This window comes from Rutilus rutilus, assembly GCF_951802725.1.
Source record: "Rutilus rutilus genome assembly, chromosome: 2".
Taxonomy (NCBI): Eukaryota; Metazoa; Chordata; class Actinopteri; order Cypriniformes; family Leuciscidae; genus Rutilus; species Rutilus rutilus.
The window spans coordinates 14,012,702-14,036,028 of NC_140210.1; the positions used below are offsets into that span (position 1 = coordinate 14,012,702).

The 23,327-nt window shown below is 38.9% G+C and overlaps 1 protein-coding gene across 1 annotated transcript in view; it reads left to right on the top strand.

The window, feature by feature from the left end:
• The window catches only part of fbxw7 (F-box and WD repeat domain containing 7), a 164,341-nt gene that overhangs the window by 111,961 nt on the left and 29,053 nt on the right, over nt 1–23,327 (top strand). The gene's annotated exons all lie outside the window — the stretch shown is intronic.

A 23,327-nucleotide genomic window follows, 5' to 3' on the forward strand; every position in this document is an offset into this window, starting at 1 on the left:
ATCAAAGTCTGAAAAGTTACTTCCGGTCTGGAATGGCGTTCCTTCTCTGATGACGTAGGTTTGACGGCTTGGGTTGGGAAACGCTTAACCACTCCCCTCAAACCGTTAGTCTGTAATGAGCGAGAGATGGAGAGGAGGAGCGCTAGAGTAAAACCCTGCCCTCTGTTCAATATTCCTTTTCACTGGGAAATACGTCACAACACTGGAGAAAAGTCATTTGCAACTTCCGGTTCACGCGGACTTTAATTGTTAGTGATGCCTAATGCATGTAAATGAATTCTCCCTTATTTAGCCATAAGGCTTACCTATTCTAAACTGATCAAGAAGCAAAAACACTTAAAAGTGTTGGGAAAGAAAAAGAGGTATCATTAACCTTATTTTAGCCTAATTATGTGCCATTTCTCTAAATAAACATCTCTCATTCGTGCTTGGGCACATCTGAGGAAGGGCGTCCTGAGGATGTCCGCAGGTCTGTTTGTATTGAACATCTGGCATGTGGTCAGGTATCTGCTGTAATTCCTGCTGGGTGTCTGATGGACTCAAACCTCTGTGGAGTGAGAGAGTCATCCTGAGGCTACCCAGAGCCTTGTCTGCTTTCCAACCAGCTGTGCAGTCCATCTAGCTCATTGACTCTGTTTGTGTATCTCTTTTCATACGTGTTCATGTCTTACTCACCAGGCCACCCTGATGTCGGCTTGCGAGGGCTGCAGGTGGTGATTGTTCACCCAAAAATGAATATTCTGTCATCACTCTCATTTAGTTCCAAACTCATTAGACTTCCGTTCATCTTCGAAACGCAAATGAAGATATTTTTAATGAAATTTGAGAGATTTATGTCCCTCTATTGAAAGTCTATTCACCCAAAACGAAAGATGGTTCAAATGTTCATAAAGAAATAGAGAAATTTGAATGCTCGGTGTACATTCGCCAATGAACGTTTATATGTGAATAAAAGCCTAAATGTAATCTCTTCATCATATAAAGCGGCCCCTTTAGAAGACTTGGATTAACCAGTTTGATTCAGATGGTTTTATTCTGCAACCTCTTTATGATCATTTTGAACTCTCTGAGTTTTACGTGAATAGACTTTTCTAATCTAATATATAATATATAATATATCTGTTCTGAAGATGAAAAAAGTCTTATGGGTTTGGAATGCGAAGAGGGTGAGTAATTGATGACAGAATTTTCATTTTTGGGTGAACTATACCTTTAAGAACAACTGTGTTTGTGGAGGCTGTGAATGCAATATCTTTCATCTCTCCACTTTCGATGCCACTGATAATATTTATCTGTGCACACTTTTTGGAATAAAGTACACTTGTCTGAGGAGGATGAGAGTGCATTGATAACACTAACAAGAGAGACAGAAAGAATGAGCTCATCTAGGCCTTTTCTTCATCCTGCTGTCATTTTCTGTTAGCTCCTGCGACCCGCAATGGATGTTTTGTCTCTTAAAACAAGCCCCCATCACTTGATAAGGCACAACAAAGCCTAATCCCGTTTGATGAATAAACACTGTTGCGCAAACCCTCCACCAGGGTTGTTACCGGTGTGTTGCTGAAAGCTCTCCATCCCTAGGGTCAGTCCCCCTGTCAGAACCTGCTGAGAAACACCGCCTCAGATTCTCCATTCAGATATTAGCTTTGACAGAGTAAACAGGAAGTGCACACGTGCACACGCTCTTAGTCACGCACAAACAGGCTTGAATGTGTAAACAGACCTTGAGCATCCTAATCCCGTAAATTTGAGTGCTGGTGCGAAGAATCCTCTAGAGATGCTGTTTTATTTAAATGTGTAGCACACGCGCATGTTGGTAAGTCGAGATATGCTTGCATCAAGAGACATGGGATCTCTTTGGCATCTGCTTTTCAATCAACAATCCCACAGTCTCATTCAAAGAGGTTATTTTTATAGCACTGTTCTTAGGCCGTTAAACTTCCAGCTTGGTATAAACAGTTGAGGTAACCGGTAAACACGGCAGAGCAACTCGTGCTTTGACCTGCCAGTCATCTCCTGACAAAAGTTGTCGGTCGGTTTTGGAGTGTTTTCAGAACTGCCAAGTGGAATTTGAGTGTTGCAGGTGACACCGGTAGGATTGGAAATACTTTTAGAGCTTGTTGGAGTTGCCAAATATGTGAAAGAGAGGAGATTGTTTTGTTGGTTTAAAACTGACAGGTGCAAATTTAATAAGGAGACGCCGTTGTTGTTGTTTTTAAATAAAGGAATAAAAAATAAAAAAAATTCTTTAAAACGTCCTACTGCACTCGGCATTAGGCGTCATTAGAAGAGGCACCACCATCATTTACGAGTACAGACATTCCAGACAAACTTATTTAACAAGATGGATGCTTGTGTACAATGTTCATCAGTTAGGATACTTGGGTTGATCTCTTTAGTGAATACTTGTATTTAGCAAACGTGCTGTTCTTTTGAACATTCTATTTGTCAGAAAATCCTGAATATTATTAGCCTGGCTAACGTCAGACCTCTTTCTCATTGAGACGTGGTCTGGGAACCTTATGTTCATTTTCTCATATTTGAGGCGTGGTTTAAAGGAGTCATAATGTAGAAATTTCACTTTTCCACGAGAATCAATGTATGTTATGATTGCATAATGATTGTACACTGGCCGGGAAGCCGATATTTAAAAGTGAAGCGTTTGTTTACCTCAGGGTTTGTAAAATAGGCCACGTGCACGCGCACGAAAAAACGAGATTTTGATTTCTTCCCCCTCTTGACGTCAAGACGGGGGAGGATATACCAAATATGGACACCGCAAACCTATGCCGCGGGAAGCCCGCCCCTCTCCCCCTCAGATTCAGTTTAGTCGACTCGAGAAAGATGGAGAAACCGAGTGTAGCCTACACTTGAGATGCTCTGTGGGTGACTGCCACAAACAACATGCAAATGTGTTTTATCTACCAAAAACGGACGAAACTATCAGGGAACAGTGGAGGAAATTCATTTTTAATGACGCTGTCCCAACAACTCTTTCAAGTGGCGTATCGTTAGGTGTGTGTGCTAAACATTTTACACCGGAATCATTTACAAATTTGGGGCAATATCAGGCGAACTTGGCCTCGAAGCTCCGTTTGGGAAAAGGTGCCATCCCAACCATCAGGGACTTGCCAGAAATTGAAAAGGTAAGACTGTGTTTTTATTGCTCTACTGTGGTTAACAAATAGCAGCTAACTGCTAATGCGGCTATTGTATGTAACGTTACCTTCGAGGTAAACACGGGGAATGGACTCTACGAATGCTAGCCACATCTTTCCACTTTGTTTTACACTAGCAGCTACAGTAGTGACGGTACAGGAGTCCATGCTCAGTGGCTAAAACTGTTTAAATGCAAGTATAACATCACGTTGCATGTCTAAAGAAGAAACATATTGAATGTCTAAATAACCACAACGTGAAACAAGGCAAAAACACCACATGATAGTAAAAATCTCAAAACCACTGTAAGCTGATAAAAAAAACTACATCTCCGTTAATGTAATCTACATTAAATAAAAGGTAAATTTATGTGGGAGAAAATAGCAACACACGTTTTTGCTCGAACTGATGTTAATGTATGTCTCAGTCAAAATGATTGTCTTTACCATTCAGAGACATCTTGATGTAGACGTGCATCCAACAACTCTACATCTTCCCTTTCCAGCTCTGGTTCAGAGTCCGGCTCAAACATGTACGGTTGAATCCCATATGTCGCGGCCGGGTCGGGTTCTGACAACTTGCGCCATGTCAGTTTGTAATGATGCTGAAGTTACCTGCGGTGTCAACCCCCCTCCTTCTTGCAACCAATCAACGCGCCCCTCATTTGCATTATTATAATGACCGTCCACGACAGCCAAAACATCGCATCAGATCTCGCGAGACAATAATGCCTTTAGAAATAAGGGTCTGAGGGGCTCTGTGTTGATTTTTTTTCCACTTTTCTTTTTTAGAAGTGCCTGAAAGACTATAATAGAGCATTGGGTACCAAAGTTAAAACAACATTATGACTCCTTTAAGAATGCCCAGAGCCGTTTATTGGACGCTACGAATGTCTATCAAATGCGCCTGTACGTAGCTCATAGCCAATCTTTTCAATTATACCAGATGACGTATGTAGAGCGAGAAAATTCGACGAGGAAGACGACGAAATAAACTTGCGTTCTAAACTACTTAGAACACTATCTAAGGCTGCATCGAAAGGTAACTTCGCGTCTGCTGCCATGTTAGATCCATAGATATAAACAAACTGCTTCGGTGTGTCGCATAGACGTCGTCATCGTCTTGCTGCTCCCTCCCCGTTCTGTGATTGGTCCCCTCGCTGAGGCGAAAATCTAGTCCATGGAAATCCAGGCTGCCTAGCAGCGTGAATAAAATCGCGGCGCGCACAAGGCAGCATGGGGAACCCATGGCTAGAATATTATCACGGTTTCCACAAAAACATTAAGCAGCAAAACTTTTCAACATTGATAACAAATGTTACCTAAAGCAGCAAATCAGCATATTAGAATGATTTCTGAAGAATCAAGGAGTAATGAAGACTGGAGTAATAGCTGCTGAAAATTCAGCTGTGTCAGCCCAGGATTAAATTATATTTTAAAATCTATCAAAAATAATCGAAAACCTTATTTTAAATGAAAAAAAAATAAAATAAAAATGCAGCCTTGGTGAGCATAAGAGAGAAAAATGACAATTTACCTTCAACAGTCTTATTGTAGAAGTTGGATGCTTTTGAAAAGATTTAGCGTAGACTGTGAAGGATTAAGGTTCTTTACTAATTAAAACTTCAGAGGAGAAGATCTCTGGAGGCCAGACAGAAACTCAAGTCACTCTGCCTCAAAGTTTTGTCTTCTCAAAGTCATAGAAACTCATTCTTGCATATGGGGTACCTAGTTGGTGTTCCACCCATGAGGATTTATCACTTTATTTGTAATGAGTTAGATCAGGGGTGCCCAATCCTGTTCCAACCCTGCTTCGACACACTTGTCTGTAATTAAGTGTTTCTAAAGATCTTATTTAACTGGTTCAGGTGTGTTTGGAGCTGAACTTTGCAGGAAGGCAGATCATAGTTCATATTACATGTATCTTTATTTGTTTAGTTAGGTCAGAAGTTTAATCTGTGGATTGAGGGACAGATACGCTCACCATGTGTTTTGAATTTGTCATCTAGCCTATGGGAAAAACCTAAGTCTCTTCATAACTAAGCTGTCCTTTTCATTCTGCATTGTATTTACAGCCTCCTTTTAGTGTCTTTCCGACTGTTCAGTTCAGTGTTCTTTTCCTAATAAATGCACACCGATGGCTGCCGTCTCCAAGTATTATCATGCCATTGTGCTTTTTCTTCCATTTGCCCTCTTGAAAAGTCAGGATATTAAAATGCATGTTATCTGGCTGCATCATAATTTGGCCGGATGGCCGTAAACCATGTGGCTGTTTGTGTCCCTACATTTCCACAACGGTTATTAACACACATCAGCACACAGTGAATCAGAGACAGATGGCTGGCCAATAGAAAAAAATGAGGGCTGAGGAGTGTAATTAAAAAAAAAGAAACAATACTATTTATTTAGGGTGAAAATGCTTCTCATAATTAAATTAGAGCCTAGACTTTAGTTTTCATACACCTTATTACCAATTCAGGACTGCCTGCTTCAGCATGCAACAGTTAGTTTTGTACTAAAAGTAGATATTGTTTCCATGATATTAGTATCTAGCTTTAAGATTTTTTTTTTTACCTAAATGTTAGAACATGTACTAGAGGAAATCTACACAAACTGTTCATTTTAGTGCTTAGGTCTTTACAGTAATCATGGCCCGCTGTGCTGCATTGCCACTGACAATTTGACATTCATTGAGCTTATACATTTTTATTTCTTTTGTCAATGTTATCTGGCTAACACAGATGGTTTTGCCCAAGTTGACTTGTGATAGTCTTGGAAGCATCAGTGAATGAAAAGTAGAAACTGCACATCAATAATGTTTATCATAGTATGCCAAATATTTGGTTTCCAGTAAAAGTGTGTAATTTTTTAAAGCGGTATTAATACTTTTTACAAATTTTATTTGTACTGTTTTTCTTTGTAAAGGTTTATATTTTCTTTACAAAACTAAATTTGTAACAACATTTCATGAAAATATAAATGTCCAGTAAATATAAAAAAACTTGCAAAAAATATATTTCATGGATGTATTAAAGCGAATTGTATTTTGTATGCAATAATAATGTTGGACCGAATTGATGATTTAAAAAAAAAAAAAGTTAGTCCTAACAAAAATGCTGTTTACTGCCATTTACTCACCCTCATGTTGTTTCAAAGACTTTTTTTAAACCTTTGAACACAAATCAACACACACATAAAGAACATCACATATAGTAAATAGAAGCTCAAACCAATAAGGTGTGTTCTTGCCCGTCAGGCATATGTTAGAGCCTCCTTTTTACCTTAATTGATGTGCTCAGCTCTATGCCTAAATTAAAATGTTCTTTTAATATAATATAAAGAACGATTGTGTCCATTCAGAAGACTTGAATTAAACCGCTGAGTTCATGGGTTTGAAACAACATGAGGGTGAGTAATTGATGGTGTTTTTTTTGTTTTGTTTTTGTGAACTGTCCCTTTAAATACATTTAACGATCATACTATAAACTGACTTCTAAAGCCGGTTGATTTTCTCGTCTGTCACTATCTTTGAATTATATGTAATTATTTTGATTAAATTGATTGACAGCCTTAAGTGATGCTTAAGTGTTGCTTAAGTGTTGATTCAGTGTCTTAATGACAATAACAGTTTGCATTTCATTTTCCCCTTCACCTCTAATACATATTCATAAAAGTCCTAGAGTTTACTCACGAGTGGCCAGAAGGAGAGCACTACAACCCTCCGGTTGGCCAGACCTCTCCGTGTTGCCTGGCAACCATGTACAGATAGAGGGAGGTGGACAGCGTCCTTCTCGCTGCCGCCCACCGTCAGTGGCGATGGAGTGAGTGAGATCTACAGCCCGCCCGCTCTCTCTCACTGCTGATCAGAGTTTTACCGACAATGAGCGAAGGATTCAGCCAGCCTCTTCAGCAAGAAACATATGCTATGGTCCAATCAATAGAGCAGCGTAACCTTAGTGGTATTTGCTTCATGTTAGATCTCACACCAACACGTTCCAGCAGATGAGTATCACAAGCAGCAGAGGAGTGGGCGGTCGGCTCCGTACTTTTTACGATTTCTCTCGTTCAGAATTTTGTACTGCTCGTTCAGAGATGTGTACCCTCTGTTGTTGAGCACTTTAGGGTGCATGTATCCTGTTATAATACAAATGCCCCAGGGCTGCTTATTTACAACCTTGTTAAATATCACTGCTTGTGCATCGAGAGAGAGAGAGAGAGAGAGAGAGATGGAAAACAAGCTCACCGACAGAGGGTTTTCCATCCCTCAGACACAATGTCTTTAGAGGGAGGAAACTTGGTGTTTTTCAGGCCTCTTGTGTCCGGTTCGTAGCATTCAGGTTGTTTTTATTTCTCCCTTTCAGGGGGCCGTCTGTGTTAGAGGGCTTATTTGTTTCCTGAATGGCTAATCTGCCAAGTTCATGCCTGAAGCAACGCTGCTGAGAGAGCCGTTGTTCTGAGCGCTGCCAGGGCGGGCCGTGTAATGGTGCAGCCCAAGCTCTCTAATTTCCATACAGCTGTCCTAGTGGGCAGGTCTCAGTGCAGATATGCCAGCACAAGGGAAAAGCTGTTACCTTTCATGTACCTACACACGGTACCGTGCTACGCTGTACATAAAGGCTAATCGACACTTCGATTAAGGGATTGTGGGTACATTCATTGTAGATGAGCACCAAATAAAACTAATTTCATGATGTGTATATAACCTACAATTTACAGTCTTAACTCTTAAATCGACTGTCAGATGCTGAATTTTTAAAGGAAGTGTAACCAAAGATGGAAATTCTGACATCATTCTTCAAGTTGATCCAAACACGTACTATTAACTTTCTTCCATTAAACAAAAAAGGATAGATTTTGAATATTGTAGTGGTGAAAGCACCATAACATTGTTTTAGAACAGTTCATGTGTCATACTGTGTCTTTAGAAGTTGAATGATGAGTATTGTTACTATAATCATAATTTAAGTCACTTTTCACAGAAAATCTTGATACCCATCCTAACTCTTGTACGTTCATGAGAGTAATCTGATTCTTGAACAAATCATTTTTTAATCGGGTGTTTTCAATTAATCAATTGGTTCGGTTCACAAAAACAGTCCGAATGATTCAAGACTGATCTGCTTCTCTGGTTTAATTCGCTGGCTGTGTCTGAAATCACGTTAGAGTTTCCTTTTACCATACACTTTTATAAAAAAGAATGTTGGCTGCACAAAAAAAAGTAACGCAACAGCTTTGAGTGAATTTACGTTCAACCAACAAGCTACTTTGAGTTAGAGGAACTTAATCATTTGTAACATAAAAACACATTTTTAAGTTTATTACTTAAATCGCTCCAACTACCATAGTTGTAGCCCTGGAACCAATAAATCGTATCTATTTAAGTTCAAATCAAACAGCACAGCTCTCCAGCACAATGGTAACCACAAAAACTTCAGCATTGCAGAAACTCTTTAAACACAGCATTAAACACTATAACAGGTCTTTCCTTCACTAAAAACAAATAAATTAACACTTTATTTCAACATTTATCCTCTTATCCAGTCCTATGCAAAGCATGCTGGGAACTAGAAATCCACTGCCTAATTCCTGATGTTATCAAGACAATTTCATTAAGTTACTACAACCAAATTTTTTTTTAAAGCCAATTAAAGCTGAAATTTGAGTTTAAATTACAGACGATATTAATTTGATGTAATGATCAACATTATGTCAACAGAACTCTACAAAATAATGTTTGCAACTTTAAAAGTTTTAATTTAACAATAAATATGAATTTTTAACTTGCGACATGGCATTTTATTTAAGTTGTGCTAACAAGTCCCCTGAATTATTTTTTTATGCTCTATGCCTAAATTTAAATATGTTCGTCATAAAGCAGTTGTGTCTCTTTGGAAGACTTAAAGTGCTTGATGCATATGGATCACTTTTTACGATGTCATGTACATTTTGAAGCTTGAAAATGTTGATTACCTAGACTTTCAATAGATGAACAAATGCTCAGAATATATATATATTAAAAAAAATCTTAATTTGTGCTGCAAAGATGACCAAAAGTCGTATGGATTTGAAGTGACACGAGGGCGAATAAAAAAAACGAAATCTGAAATAGCCCCTATACCCTTATATAGTGTACTGTTTGAAGGGACAGACATTTTTAGTGGTTTACGAAACCATAGTGGACGTTATCGAGTGCACTCAATCACATAATGGACCTTAATAACAAGTGTACAACCAATATACAGTCAACAGCTAGCTTAAAAAAAAACAATGCACTGAGCGCATTACACCAAATTAATTCATGTGTGAAAACGTGTCCGAATTACTCATTCTTTTTCATTCACTCATTCAGTGGACTATATTAGTGCAGTAAAGTAGGGGATCATGAATGAAGTTGTAGGGGTCGGTTTTGGATCCGTCCACTGGCTTGATTCTGTCAGAGTAGTTTAGTTCAGGTTGTGTGTACCAGATCAACCAATTCATTTAAAAGATCTGATCTGAAAGTATGATTTGTTTGTTGCAAGATGGTAAATCAAATGTTTAACTACATGAGGGTAAGTAAATAAAAGTTAAATTTATAGCTGAACTATTTCTTTAATGTATCAGTTTTCTTCCCTTATATTCTGAATGTTCGCGATTGATTTAGCAAGGGATGGTACATGAACAAGCCCATTGATTCAACCCTTATCTACCCGGCCCCAAGACCGTTATACGATGAGAATATGCAAATGGTTGTGAAACAGAGAGATCAGCCTTGGTGTTATAGAAGATGTATCTCCTTTCATTCAGTGGATCCTACCTGGCTGTTTTTAAAACAGAATCTGTCCAGTGATCGCTGGAAACAGCAGCATGGCTTTGGTATAAAAATTCAAGGAATCCTCCTACGGAAAATTGACTGCCGTTGTGGTATGAAAGCAAGACGAGCAGTCGACGGAGCGTCTATTTTTGGGAAGATGTGCTAACCTCTCTTTCTGGCTCTCCGGATTATGTAGTGTCTTATCCTCAGAGGAAGATGGCCAGCTGGCGTGAAAGATGCTCTATCTTTGTGGCGAGGCTGATGGAAGGGAAGGGAAGTCATGTACATGCTTGAGTCTTTCTGTACACACTTTTATTGACACTTCTTGCCTTGTTGAGTCCTGTTGGACTTTAATCAACAACTCCATATCCAAAACCAAACTGAGGGAGGAGTGGGAGAATGCGCTTGAGTAGCTGGTGCATAGACTGCATAGACACTGCATGGTGCATAGACACTGATCTAGCATCTCTCATCACGTAAAGCACCACGTTCAGTTTGCATTTTTCAGCGTGTGCTGTAGAGGGGTGCGGCCAGCCCAAGACAAACTCCTTAATCAGCATCTCTAATTCAGGCCTGCTGCAGGCTGCCAGCGTCTATGTGAGTGCAATTCTGGTGTTTTATGGTGTCACTTATAGGGGTGGAGGATGGAGCCAGGCATTAAATATTGATAAAATTCTGGTTGATGAATTTTTTTTATTTTTTTATTTAATATGAATAATGGTAGCACTTTATTTTAAAGTCCTGTTCCCCATGTACATAGTCGTTACAATAAGTAACGTAATAACTAGATCCCTAAACCTAACTTTAACCCCCTAAAGTTACCTTGTATTAACCAGTACTTTCTTAGGTAAGTACACGTACATGCACCTACTGTAAAATAGTGTAACATTTGTAATATAAATATAAACGGAATTATTCAAATATACAATCTAATTTTTTTTATCATGATTTACACTTTGAGGAAGTGATTTAAAAACTGGAAAAAAAAACAAGGTTCTTTTGACAAAAAAATCTCGCACATACACATTTATATTAAATAGACATATAAATAACTATTAAATAGATATATTTAAATAGTTATGAGCATTTCATCGAAACCGGATTGTCAAGATTAATTAAATCCTTTTCTATCTGCTTACCGTCATCTCACCTTTGCGTGGTAGCTTGTGGTTATTCAAATATTATAACTAATCAAAGTTATCCATCCTTAAGTGAACATAGAACTTAATTAAATTTATATTCATAACATTTCTTAATTTGTTTCTGAATGATAGCATTCAGCACTTGTACTCTTGGATGAAAAGAAACATCTGTTGTGAAGGTCATAGTTTTGCTACCATTCCACTTCTTTTAATCATTAGATGTTATTCATTAAGAATAATGGGGGTTTTTTTTGTGTGTGTGTGTGTGTATCTAAAACTTAACGGTTCATTTTGAAATGAAATAATCTTCTATGTAAAGGCCTTGCCTCACCGCTATGTTAATACACTTTGACATGAAGTATCATTTGGAGAGGTTTTATTTTTAGCAGACACTGGAGTGTGCTCTGAGATTTGAACAGAGACTTTACTGTGTGTCATAGCTTCACCCAGCGGAGAAATATATGACTAGATAACCTGTGGCCTTAACTTTTGCTCTTTTTATTCTTCTATTCTAAGTAGCATATGAGATGTGTTTCATTAGCTACTTTACCTGTATAGTTCTAACTTCCCCAGCAGTACACAAACATGTCAACAGTTACTTTACCAAATCCTCACAATAAGCTTATCCAGAATCCCATTACAACACTAGAAATTCAGTAGTAGGAATGTTGTAGGCAGACTTCCCAATTTGATTCTGAATCGTACTCTCTCGATTTCATTGTAATCTAAATTTTAATAAATATGATTAAATTGGGAATTTGAATTAGTGTTAACATGCCTATTTCAGTTTTTACATAATTGCCTGATTGCAACAGTGGATATCTTGCATTGTGACTGGCTTCACATTATTTTAAATTTGAATATTTACAAATATGTGTGTGCATTACATGTTGACATGCAACAACAAAGAGGAAAGGCTGTAAGACAACATGATAAAAAAAAAAAAAAGTACTTGTCCTGGTAAACATAAACGTGTTGTCAGTAAAATAGAATTTAATTATTGGTGATGAGCCCTATTACTCTATTATGAATCGGCTGTACATTATTTCTTGCTGTTTGAAGGCATGACAGAGAGGAGACAGCCACAATTGGTTTGCATTCGAGTCACGATTTTTCAAGACCTCAGCAAACTGACCCAAGACAATGGAAGTAGTTCATTATATCTCAGCTCTCACTCAAAATGGCCATTTGTGTTTATTCTGGTCTCTTCTTGCCAGCAGACTATAGAAAACTTGAGCTCATACCTACATTCCTCAGTTGGTTTTTGAATGCCACCACCACAAAGGAACTTTTAGAAACCATAAGACATGGTAAATGCCCAATTACTGAATAAACAGACTTGCATCCTTAATGATCAATACATTCCTTTTATTTCATTCATAGGACCTCAAAACGGTGTTAAACACTTTGGGCATTGCAGTCTTCCTGTGTGGTCTGTCTGGACAAGTACTTCTCAGAGCTTTTGGATTCATGGGAGGGGAGGTTGATGTGGCAGTTCTGGTGAATTCATGCATGTTAACAGGGATATATAACCACGATTCCCCATGGCCGGCCGTTTAGAACACGAGGTGGCACGCAGTTCCTCTCCAACCAAAGACTCATTAAGAATACATGAGCACTTAACGTTCTGCTGCCACTGGCAGACATCTATTATTGATGACTGGCAGATTGCTCCCTTGAATAATATAGAACTCTTTTGTGTTGTTGTGGACCATGAAGCCTGTCTTTGGAGGTGTTAATGCGGGAAAAATCTTGACCCATTCGACTTTGCGGAGAGAACTATTGCACCCTCTTTGCTGCTTGTTACTTTTCTGAGATCATTAAAAAGAAAAGCAAGTTATCTTACTGGTTTTCTCAATGTAGAACTTCTCATTTAATTGTAGTTGTGGTGTTTTTCCCCTCTCCAACATTATATGTAACAAACTGTCTATCCCGGGTGGTTTAAGGGACTGTTTAGATGGATATCAAAACAGTCTTAATTAGTGAATTTCCATGCCTGTGGTCCAGCTGTTTCCTTGAGCATAAAATTCAGCAGAAATTATAATCAAGTACCAAAAACACCCTGAAGGAGGGTATGATGGAGCTTTTTTCCATACACTTTTTTCCTCTCTTTATTTTTTTAAGTCTCAGAGGCCCACATTGCCCTCTTTCCCCATCCTCGCTAAACCTGGTTTATGCAAGGGTCCATGTGCAAGTGATGTCATTGAGGCTCTTATAGAACTGTGCGTTGCTTCTGCAAGGCTGGTTTTGTGTGATCTTGCACTTCTGAATTTTTATAACTTCACACTTCAATCCTGTTGGACAAACTCAAAGGAAGGGTTGGTCAAGTAGATGAGTCGTCTGTACTTTTGAGGCAGAGTAAAGCACCAAACTAAGACCAAGCAACCTCTTTAGGAAGACACTTGAGAATTTGTCCTCAACCTTCTGTACAATAAACTCTTTCCCCGCTAGCGTTAAAAAAAAGTTACCAGCCACCACCAGCATTTTTGATCATTTTCACAAAATTTTCATAACCCCCCAGAATATTTTGTTGTATGAATATCTGAACAAGAAATATAGGCTATAAAAAGAACGAAAAGAGCCTCTGCTTTAAAAATAAATAAATATTTTAGCTTAATGCATTCCTTGTTTATCAACGCCTGGATGTGGAATAGGTGATTGTGTGCTTGTTGTTTCCACGAAACTAAAGAAGTGTAAAGTTATAATAGTTATAAAGTATTAAAAAAATATAGGACTCAAGACTGTGTCTTGTCAATGTGTCTTTATTCTCCATTGCTTATTCTCATCCTGCTTTTTTTTTTTCTCAGTGCCTCATTCTGTCTCTTTGATCGCTACATTGTGTTCCTCCCTCATCTGCGCCATCACCTACGGTATTAGACTGGGAGAAACTGCTCTTGTTGTTTTGCAGTTCACACAGACAGCAGGAGCTGAGAGGATTGCATCTCTGCTCAGGACTGACTGCTCCCTCAACCCTCTGGAGATGTAACCAAACACTTGATATCATCCCGTTAGCGGCTGTCACTCTTTGTCCTACAAGGCCTGACTAAGAGTAATTACTTCATCACACTCTCACATCTTGACCCAGAGTCACGGGTCTCTCTTATATCTCAAGGGAAAGAGTGGTTTGTGTCTCTGTGCCTCAAGTGATTAATCTTGCTCCATATTCAAAAACTGTATAATTAACTCCTGGATGTGCAATTAAAGAATTTGCACCTTTCAGATACCAGCTTTCCTAGTAGGTTACACTGATTTTTAACATGCGCTCACCGACTTTGAGTTGTTTTTCTGAAAACTGTTTGAGATAATGGAGTGAGCGAGAGCTCCTCCAACCCCTGAGGCCTGTCCTTAGGCTGTTGAGGAGACTGCTTATGTGTACTCTTTCTGTTTGTGTGTGGTTAGCTTTTTAAACCTTTCCCACAGGCACTGCTCCATAATTGAGCTAAATCTGATCCTTGCTATTATTTTGAAGCCACGCCTACTCGATCTGGTGTGCTTGAATGAGGACATTGTAATGTGTTTTGTTTGTTGGTATAGTAAATGGCTTTTTACGGACTGATTTAAGCTCTGACGGTCGTCCATAGCTAAATTGACTAGATTTGAGTCGGTAGAACACCATTTTGTCAATATTTGTGCAACCAATCAGTGCAAGAACGTTGGTTCTATTTAAAATAAGAAAATGAATCACGAACACCATAATATTCCTCTTTTATTCGCTTGATGTTTAAAGTTGCAGTGTCTTTCACTTATTATCCGAGACAGGCCAGCATTGCTGTTGTGTTACATCATCTCGCTTCAACTGACACACCATCCAAAACAAAAATCAAGAACAGTTTTTCTTTGCCAAGGGTTTTTTTTTTTTTTTGGGAGGACAGCAACCAGAAGTACATTTAGTTATGATTGATTTTTTTACAGGTTTTTCTCCATTATTCATTTCAAAAGCCATTGTTCTCGTGAAAAGCACCTCATGGTTGACACTACCTGATCAGCTTTGGTGTTTTTTTTTCTTGTGGAGGAGTAAAATTTGAAGAGGTGAAACTGGTTCAGAGTCAGCGTCAACATGCATATGAAAGAGCTGCAATTGTGGTTTAACCACATTGAGATCCTCCCTCAGTGCCAAAAAACTATGTATTATACCAGCCCGACTGGAGTGTCTGGAAGAGGAGCTGGAGGAAACACCTAATGACAGCTGCAACAAGACTGAACATGCCCTGTGCAGTAATGCAGGTTCATGTGGTTCAAGCTAAAGGTCTACATTGAGATTAAACACTTACTGCATGAGGTACATGCATCTCAAAACATAGTTTTAAATGTCAGTTAACTCTGTTTCACCCTGATGGCCGGAATTGTCAGTTGTGAAGTGTGACTGCTACTTCATTCTGTCAATTTGACGACTGCAAACATCTTTAGCAAGTGTTGTACACTTGTTCTGCTAAGATGTTCCACTTGCATTCCTTCCACGTGAGAGCATCTCTGACTCACCTGTAGAGACAATATATCACATTAAAATGTGCAGCATTGAGCACATCCTCTTTACTTTTAAATCCTGAGATAACTTTCCTGAAGTTCTAGCTTCTCCAGTCCAGACCTTTGCTCCATCAGTTTTTCCACTTTTTCAAAAATATTACTTTCAATTTTGCTCAGGTATTTCCAACTCTGGATACACTTAATCCATCACAAGAGTTTCCTTTAGGGAAGACAAAGTGCAACCGAAGTACAAGGAATGTGCTAACAGAACGATATTTCACTTTCTTCCATAATGTTCATCATCTTCATAGAGAGAGCTGGAAATCTGTAGGATAGATGTTAGAACGTGTAGCTGCTATGGGGGTATTTATTTTCTCCTTTAGATGTGAGTGTGGAGCTGTCTGGTTCACACAGAGGTTTCAAGACCACAGCGGTCTCTCACCCCACAGACTTCATGTCTCCTTTCTTCAGTTTTAAATGCATTCATGAGTACAAAACATTGTTAGTGGAGCTCCAGGACTGTAATCTAGGTCTATTTTTATCTGGTAGTGGTAATCATCATCTTCTACAGTGTTAGTTGACCTTCCATAGCCCAATACTTTCTCATTTACACAAACACAGTCACAGATTCTAAAAAATGGTCGATTCTCAAGTGTGTCGCCACAAAAACAAACAGCCCACGAAAGGTCAGCTTTTAATGAGACCTTTTTTTTTTTTTTTTGATAAGGAAGATGGTCAGAGATGTTATAGACGGACTTGTCTGCAGTATCTGCACCATGTGACTCAAAGTAGGAAGAAAATCGTCAGCCAGAAAATCAACAACTGCAGTGGCACTAGATTGCTTCGGTTTACAAATCCATATGCAGCCATATGCCTCTGAGCAGACCCTAGGCAACTGTCTTCAGATAAAACATCAAACTGTATTCATTATGTGGAGTTTCCCTGTCATGCATTGACATTTCTTCACTAATTGTGTTGGCTACAAAATACTTGACTTTCTGTCTTTGAAAATTGAAAGTTTCACAGCCTTGGCTTAGTTTCAGTGGTAATGGTAAGTAATACAATTTGGTCTTTAAACTTCATTCAAAAAGGAAAAAGGTCAGACTTTCATAGTGTTTCCAGAGGACACTGCTGGTTGCTCTTCACATGTCTTTTTCCTCACGTTACCTACGTTTAACCCTCTTTGAGTGGCCTGAAAATCATATGAAACCAGATGAGGGCAAAGACTTTCTGTGGGAATCAGCTATGTTAAAGGTCACTGCACCTTTGAAGAATCCTGTCTTTCAATACAACACAGAGGGTCAAAAGTGGAGCTTTTAACAGTTTGTTCTTTCATGTTGTGCAGGACTGGCTGCTGCCCTACTGTTCTGGTTCACTTCAAGCTATCAGGGGAGGGGTTCTCTTATCATATCTGCTCACTGAATTACTCTAAGGTCAGCACCTCTGTTTTGTCACATTGAGGTTCTCTAGAACAGGGTGTCCAATTCTGCTCCTGGAGGGCCAGTGTCCTGCAGAGGTTAGCTCCAACATGCCCCAACAAGTTTGGTTGGAATTTTCTAGTGATCCTGAAGGCCGTTATTAGTTCATTCAGATGTGTTTAATTAGGATTTGAACTAAACTTTGCCGGTTAGAGGGCCCTCCAGGAGCTGGATTGCACACCCTATCTATCGCTGTTCTCTATCCTACGGAATGTTGACAAACCAGTCTGTGACCAGTCAGTAACAGTTACTATTACTGAAATCATGTAGAGCTTCGTTTCACAAACAGCTGGAAAAATAAAGCTGTAGCCACTGTCCCCACTAATTACCCAACATTACCACTACAGACAGGGTAAAATTACAGTCCCCATATAGGAAAACAACACCTGGAGTTTTTTTTTTTTTGTAGTTCTCTTTCCTGGTGTTTTAAAAGGATTGGCCACAACCTCCCTTCACAAACTAAAGGACATGTATGTTGCCTTAAGACTACAGTTCTGCTGTTGATAGTAGATGTGGAACAACTCTTTGTGGCTTAGCAGAAAATGCCTTCCCTTCTCTGTTGCTAACAAACAAAAATCTCTATTTAGATTTTACAGCATGATAAACCACATATGAGTCAGTATGTTTGCAAAGAATTTATGACAGTTATATTGCAAGATAAGATTAGTGCAAAGGTCATTGAGCATGTATGCTTGTATATTTTAGTTCTTGGAGCAAACACTATGTTTGCAATTATGACTCCAGAAACTTAATTTATACTGCCTGTGTAGGGTGCACATGCCATACTAAATGGCACTGTGCTAATTGAGAAAAACCTGTGCATTAGACCATGATAATATTGTCCCATCTCATAAAGGACTTGAAGAGTTTAGAGACTCAAGCCCATTTTTTTTTTTATCCATTCTGATTCTGTCATTTTAAAATTGGAAGTTGCTGCAGTTTCTGGATCCTGTTTAGAGAATATTGTGTAATATTTGCACTGCATTTTTGTTTACATCTCCATCTCGGGTTTATTGATTTTTGGGAAAATCACAGAAGTTAATTCTCTCTACTCTTCTGTGCTTTGCACACATCTGATTTAATTTACCCAGCATTGTTGTTTATCCAAATCCTAAATTGGACAGTGACCCTACGTTGTCTGTGTATCATTCCATCTCATCATTCACCCACCCATGATGCTGTCTGAACGTCATTCGTAATGATCCAATCAAACGTGATGGATCAGGGTCTTATTGTCAAGTTGGAGGCTAAATGCCCGGGTCAGGAGCAGATGGTGTCATTGTGCTTCGTAGGATGTTGCAGTCCGCAGGCGAATTCATTAACCTTGATGTCATCTGGCCGATTGGAATGTACGTTTGCTCGCTTTGCACCGGTTGCCCATTCATGGGGAGGACACTGTCTGTCCTCCATTTTCTTTTCAAAAAGGGAAAATACAAAATGTCTAAATGATGTTTTATTTCATTTGCATGATTTTCCATTTAATTTTGAATGAATCAGGGTGACTCATTCAAAATGAAATGAAAAATCACGAAAATTGACCCTCAGTGACACAGAATTGAAGAAAATGAATTTTACGGTTTTCTTTTCAAGAATTTCATTATTCTTCATTCTTTTTCTTTTTTTTCTCTCATAATGATATAAACATTATGGTTGTACCTCTCTGACTTTATGTCCCAAAATTAATTCAATTTGATTGATCCAGGCAAAAAATGAACATTGTCATAGACAAATCTACTAACTGTTTTAGCATTCACATATTTTCACAAGCTGTCCTCATATTTGCAGAATGTTCTTGGCATTTTGCCTGCTTGATTTGTGATAGTGTCTTAAGAAATTAAAAAAATTTTGGAACCGGTATTGCTGCTTCACTAAAACAATGTAACATTTTCCATCTATCATGTCTCTGGCAGGTCTTGTTGCTTTAAGCATATCTGTATCATTCTAAAATCTGTGAAATTGGGAGATAACAAAATGGGCTTTACAATGCAAGCGTTCCCAGGAAAGCACCTGTTTTTTTGGCGGTTGCATGTCAGTGAAAGCCTCTCGCCATGGAGTTTGTTAATTTTCCACTGTGAACAGGGGTCAGAGTCTCTTCAAAAGACACGGGCAGGACCTTCTCACATGCCATACATTCCTATCCGCTGTGTAAAGTTTAGGAGGGTTTTTGTCTGCGAAGGCGAGAGAAAGAGCTTTATACACACAAACTCCCAGTTCTGTGACCCCACCCCCACCCCCCAACAGGCATACTCGCTCCAGTTTGTTTAGGGATTGCCATGGTGATGTTCTAACAGCCGTGAAATGGGTCATCATCACACCTGTGTCTTAGTTTAATTCCAATAAAATACAATGTTTGCCATTTGTGAAGGACAGAGAAAAGTGTTTCCAAGTTTATCTTAATTCATTTCTTCTCCATTTGGTGCAGACTTTATTGCCAAAGTTATTGCCGTAACGGCCCCTTATAGCTGCTCACTCGCTCTCCAGTTTCATTGGCTTCAGGACACAGATTCATTGGAACTTGTGTAAGATGAAGTGTTTTTTTTTTATCCAGCAATTCATCAACAAATTGCTTGGAAACTTTTGACAGGTGCAATTTTGTCCCTAACGCTGGGTCGCAGTAACTCAGTGTGTTCCTCTCTCTGCACACAGTATCACTGCACCTGAAAAGATTAACTTTTATTTGTGCAAAACTTATAAGTGCAAAGAGAACAAACCAAGGGACCTGTTCAAACCATGCTTTTTTTTTTTTTTTTTTATAAAGGGCTGCCCTCAACTAAAGATTTTTCTAGCCGACTAGTTGTTCATTTAAGCGATTAGTCGACTAATGTTATTAATAACATTAGTCGCAGGTGTTATTAATAAGCCATATAAATCATAATAATGAGCCTTTAATTGCTAATATATAATACATAGCCTAATCAGCGGCAGCGCTCAAGCGCACGCATAAAGCTTGCCACAGCACACTGGCAGAAGTAATGATTATGAATGTGTGGTGAAAAACCGCAAGGAGATGGTCTAAACATTACAATAATATATTGATAATGTTTTCTCTTTTCTCGGCTGCAGAGATAGTCGATGAGGTTGACTCGTCATCTCCGCAGTTGTGGACGGGCCTATATAGTTTCATACAGATTACATAATCTGAGATTATTTGTTTTCCACCTGAATTGGTTGACAATCGATTGGCATTTCAAGCTTTCAATAGATATGTCTGTGAGGTTTCTTTTTTCTTTTTGATGAGCGGCGCCTCCCTGTCATGCAGTAAACGTGCTATACTTCAGCTTCGTTACTCCGCTCGAACACTTTGATATGCGCCTAATAATAGTACACAGTTATCCAGGTTAACGTTAGAGCGAGCGGCCATGTAAAGTTGCTACTACTTACATGTTTCAAATGAGAAGAAATATTTGAGTTTGATGGATGATTTGGATTCCCTGCACGACATACTGTAATTACCACAAAGACTCACCGATAACGAACTTTGCCGCAAGTTTTTACTAACTGGCTAGTAAAAATTTTGGTCGACTAAGCCTCTTCTGATCGACTAATTAGTCGAGTATTAGGGGGCAGCCCTAGTAAAAAGTCTAAACCCACAAGGTTTGTTTTCCGGTACTTAACCTTCTTTTCAAGCATATTCTCACTACTCACAATGCTGAACAACCGCGCACATTGTAAATAAAATTCATTAATAAAATTTTATACACCTGCACTTTCATTATCAGGATTAGGCAACAGTGTTATACTCCAAATGGATTTCTCTGAGAATCAGTCTCAGTGGGGCAAATTAGGACATTGAGTCGAAAGTGGTTGCTAAAACTGCTAACTCAACTAACAACATGGTTACTTGTAGCTTTAACTCAGTTTGGTGTTATTTGGAGCACCTTGCCCTTGGCGGTCAATAGAAGGTACTTGGTGCCATGCGGATTGTTTCACAAGTAGATGCCCTATTAATCCAGTGCTGTTTCCTTTGTAATGAATGTCAGGCAAATGGCAGAGATCACATTTGCTAACACTTCCTTGATACATTCCCATTTTTTTCATTTGCCTTGATTAGGCTGTAATGAGCATTGTAACACCAACCACAGTCCTTTGAGATTTGTTTAGTCTGGCTTCATCACACTTGCTGGTTTGTTTGATCCGAACCCATTTTGGGGAAGTGTAATGAAATGGTTGGGGTGGAAGCATGGTAACCACTGATTTGTTTAGCGTGGCTATTCTGTGCTCCAGTGCTCCATAGATGGAAGATATGGCTTGTTACCTGTAAACAAAAGCCATGATACAGAAACTTTGGGGTGTTTGTGCTGTTAAGCTTCAGTGACTGTTCTCAGTTTGTCAATGATGCAATGGATCTGTCTGTTGTCTGAGTTTTAGATTTGTTGACTTACTGAAACTGCAAGATGAGTAATTAGACTTGTTAATTAGTAATTTTGTTTGCAAAAACTACTTATATTGTACATAATGACTACAGTATGTAACTTAAGTCATACTAGTCATGTAGAATAGGTCATTTGCTATTAAATGGGGAAATCTGAATTTGTGTCATGAAAATATAATTATGAGTGCTAAAGAACACAAGCATTTCTCATGGCTCTCTGTTCTTAAAGGCAGTCAGGGTGGTTCAGTATAGGCATCACTGAGGTGTCTGTGGGACATGTCTAGGCTTGTTCAGTGAGTCACAGGAACAAAACAGACAACAAGCAGTCACCTCCTTATGTCATCTCTTTATCGTTTGTTTGAATTGCTCAAACTTATCTTGACATCTAAACAGGAGAGCGCCACAGCCAGCTATCTAATTTTTAGAGAACCTTTTTTTTTTTTTTTTTGGTCACATGCTTGTTAGTAGGTAACACTACAGTGTTTCCATTAGTTAACGTCTGGCCGAGCTGTGATATAAACAAAATGCTATACGCTCTATTCACAAACGCTGCTGATGTATTTCCGGTAGAATCTCAGCCAGCGTCTTTTCTTCCAACATAGCGTGTTCTATGGCGAAGTGTACTAGCGGCAAAACTTTTCTCAGAAACGGAGATAACGATTTTAGAAACGGATTCGCTAGTCGGATTTCGCATGATATGAGAGAATACTCACCCTCAAAGTTGTCGATGTAGCTCGAAGTATATCATTTAAAGCCCTTCTCTTTCTTACTCTTAGGTGTGACAGCTAACTGCCTCACAGTATTGTTAACATCATTCACGTTAACCGCTGGAAGTTCTTTTAAACAGCGAGTGTAATGTACCATTATCTCCACCGAATGCAAAAACGGCTTGCACCGGATGTAACCGGGTGGGCTGAGACAAAATGCGGAAGTGATCGTGCTTAGAGCCTATTGGCTATTTTTTAAGAAATGAGAGGAGCTGTTCTGTATGTCCCATCCTGTCTTCCCGTTTCAGTGGAAATTACGTCAACACATTGAATAATGCTGCGCGTTTCAAGGCACTTCAGTGGGCCATTAACAAATGGAACCTTACTTACAGAATTTTCTTTACTGTAGTTGCTTTTGACAGTTATCAGAGATTATTTGCATGACCTATTGATTCTGGTTTAGTGTTCTGGTTCTAGTTTAGTGTAGATATTATTTGAAACATATTTAATGTAGTTTAACAACCCTTGTGTGTCTGTATACGCTTAGGCGATCTTTAATCATGCATTCCACACAAAACCACCCCGAGTGGCAAATACCACCTGCTCAGTCTGACGGAAATAACAAGAAAAGGGGCCGGCAGTCGTCTTCAGCGGCTGAGGGGCGGGCTCAGGATCCACAACAAGTGGAAGGCGTGCACCACCCAGTTTCGGTTGAATATAATCTCAGGCTCTTCCACTGTCGTCCTCTGGCTGCATGTACAGCACCATTCACTTCCTCCTCATCTGCAGAAAACCTGTCATCTGATCCCTGTGTTTAGCCAGTGTATACTCCTGAGAGCCAGCAATTCATTTCTGGCCATTTTTGTTTTGATAATAACATAATACTATTTATTACCGGGCTCTCTTGAATACTTTAATCTAGTTTCTCAATTGTAGCAGATGTCAAATATTATGAATAATGACAGTTGTCCAGGGCAATTCTGTATAACTGACCGCTCGTTTGGGAGTTTTGTTTCTTACATAACAGTGTGTTCTGTCTCTCCGCTGTCTCTACAAGCAAGTTATTAAATTAATTTCTGCTCAAATCAATATTTTTTGTCCATTTGCCATCAGCTTTGTAATAAGCAGGATAATGTAATGCCAGCGAACCATTATCACAAAATAAACACCAAGTTGATCAGGACTGAGGCTGATGCAAAGCTGAGAATTAGAA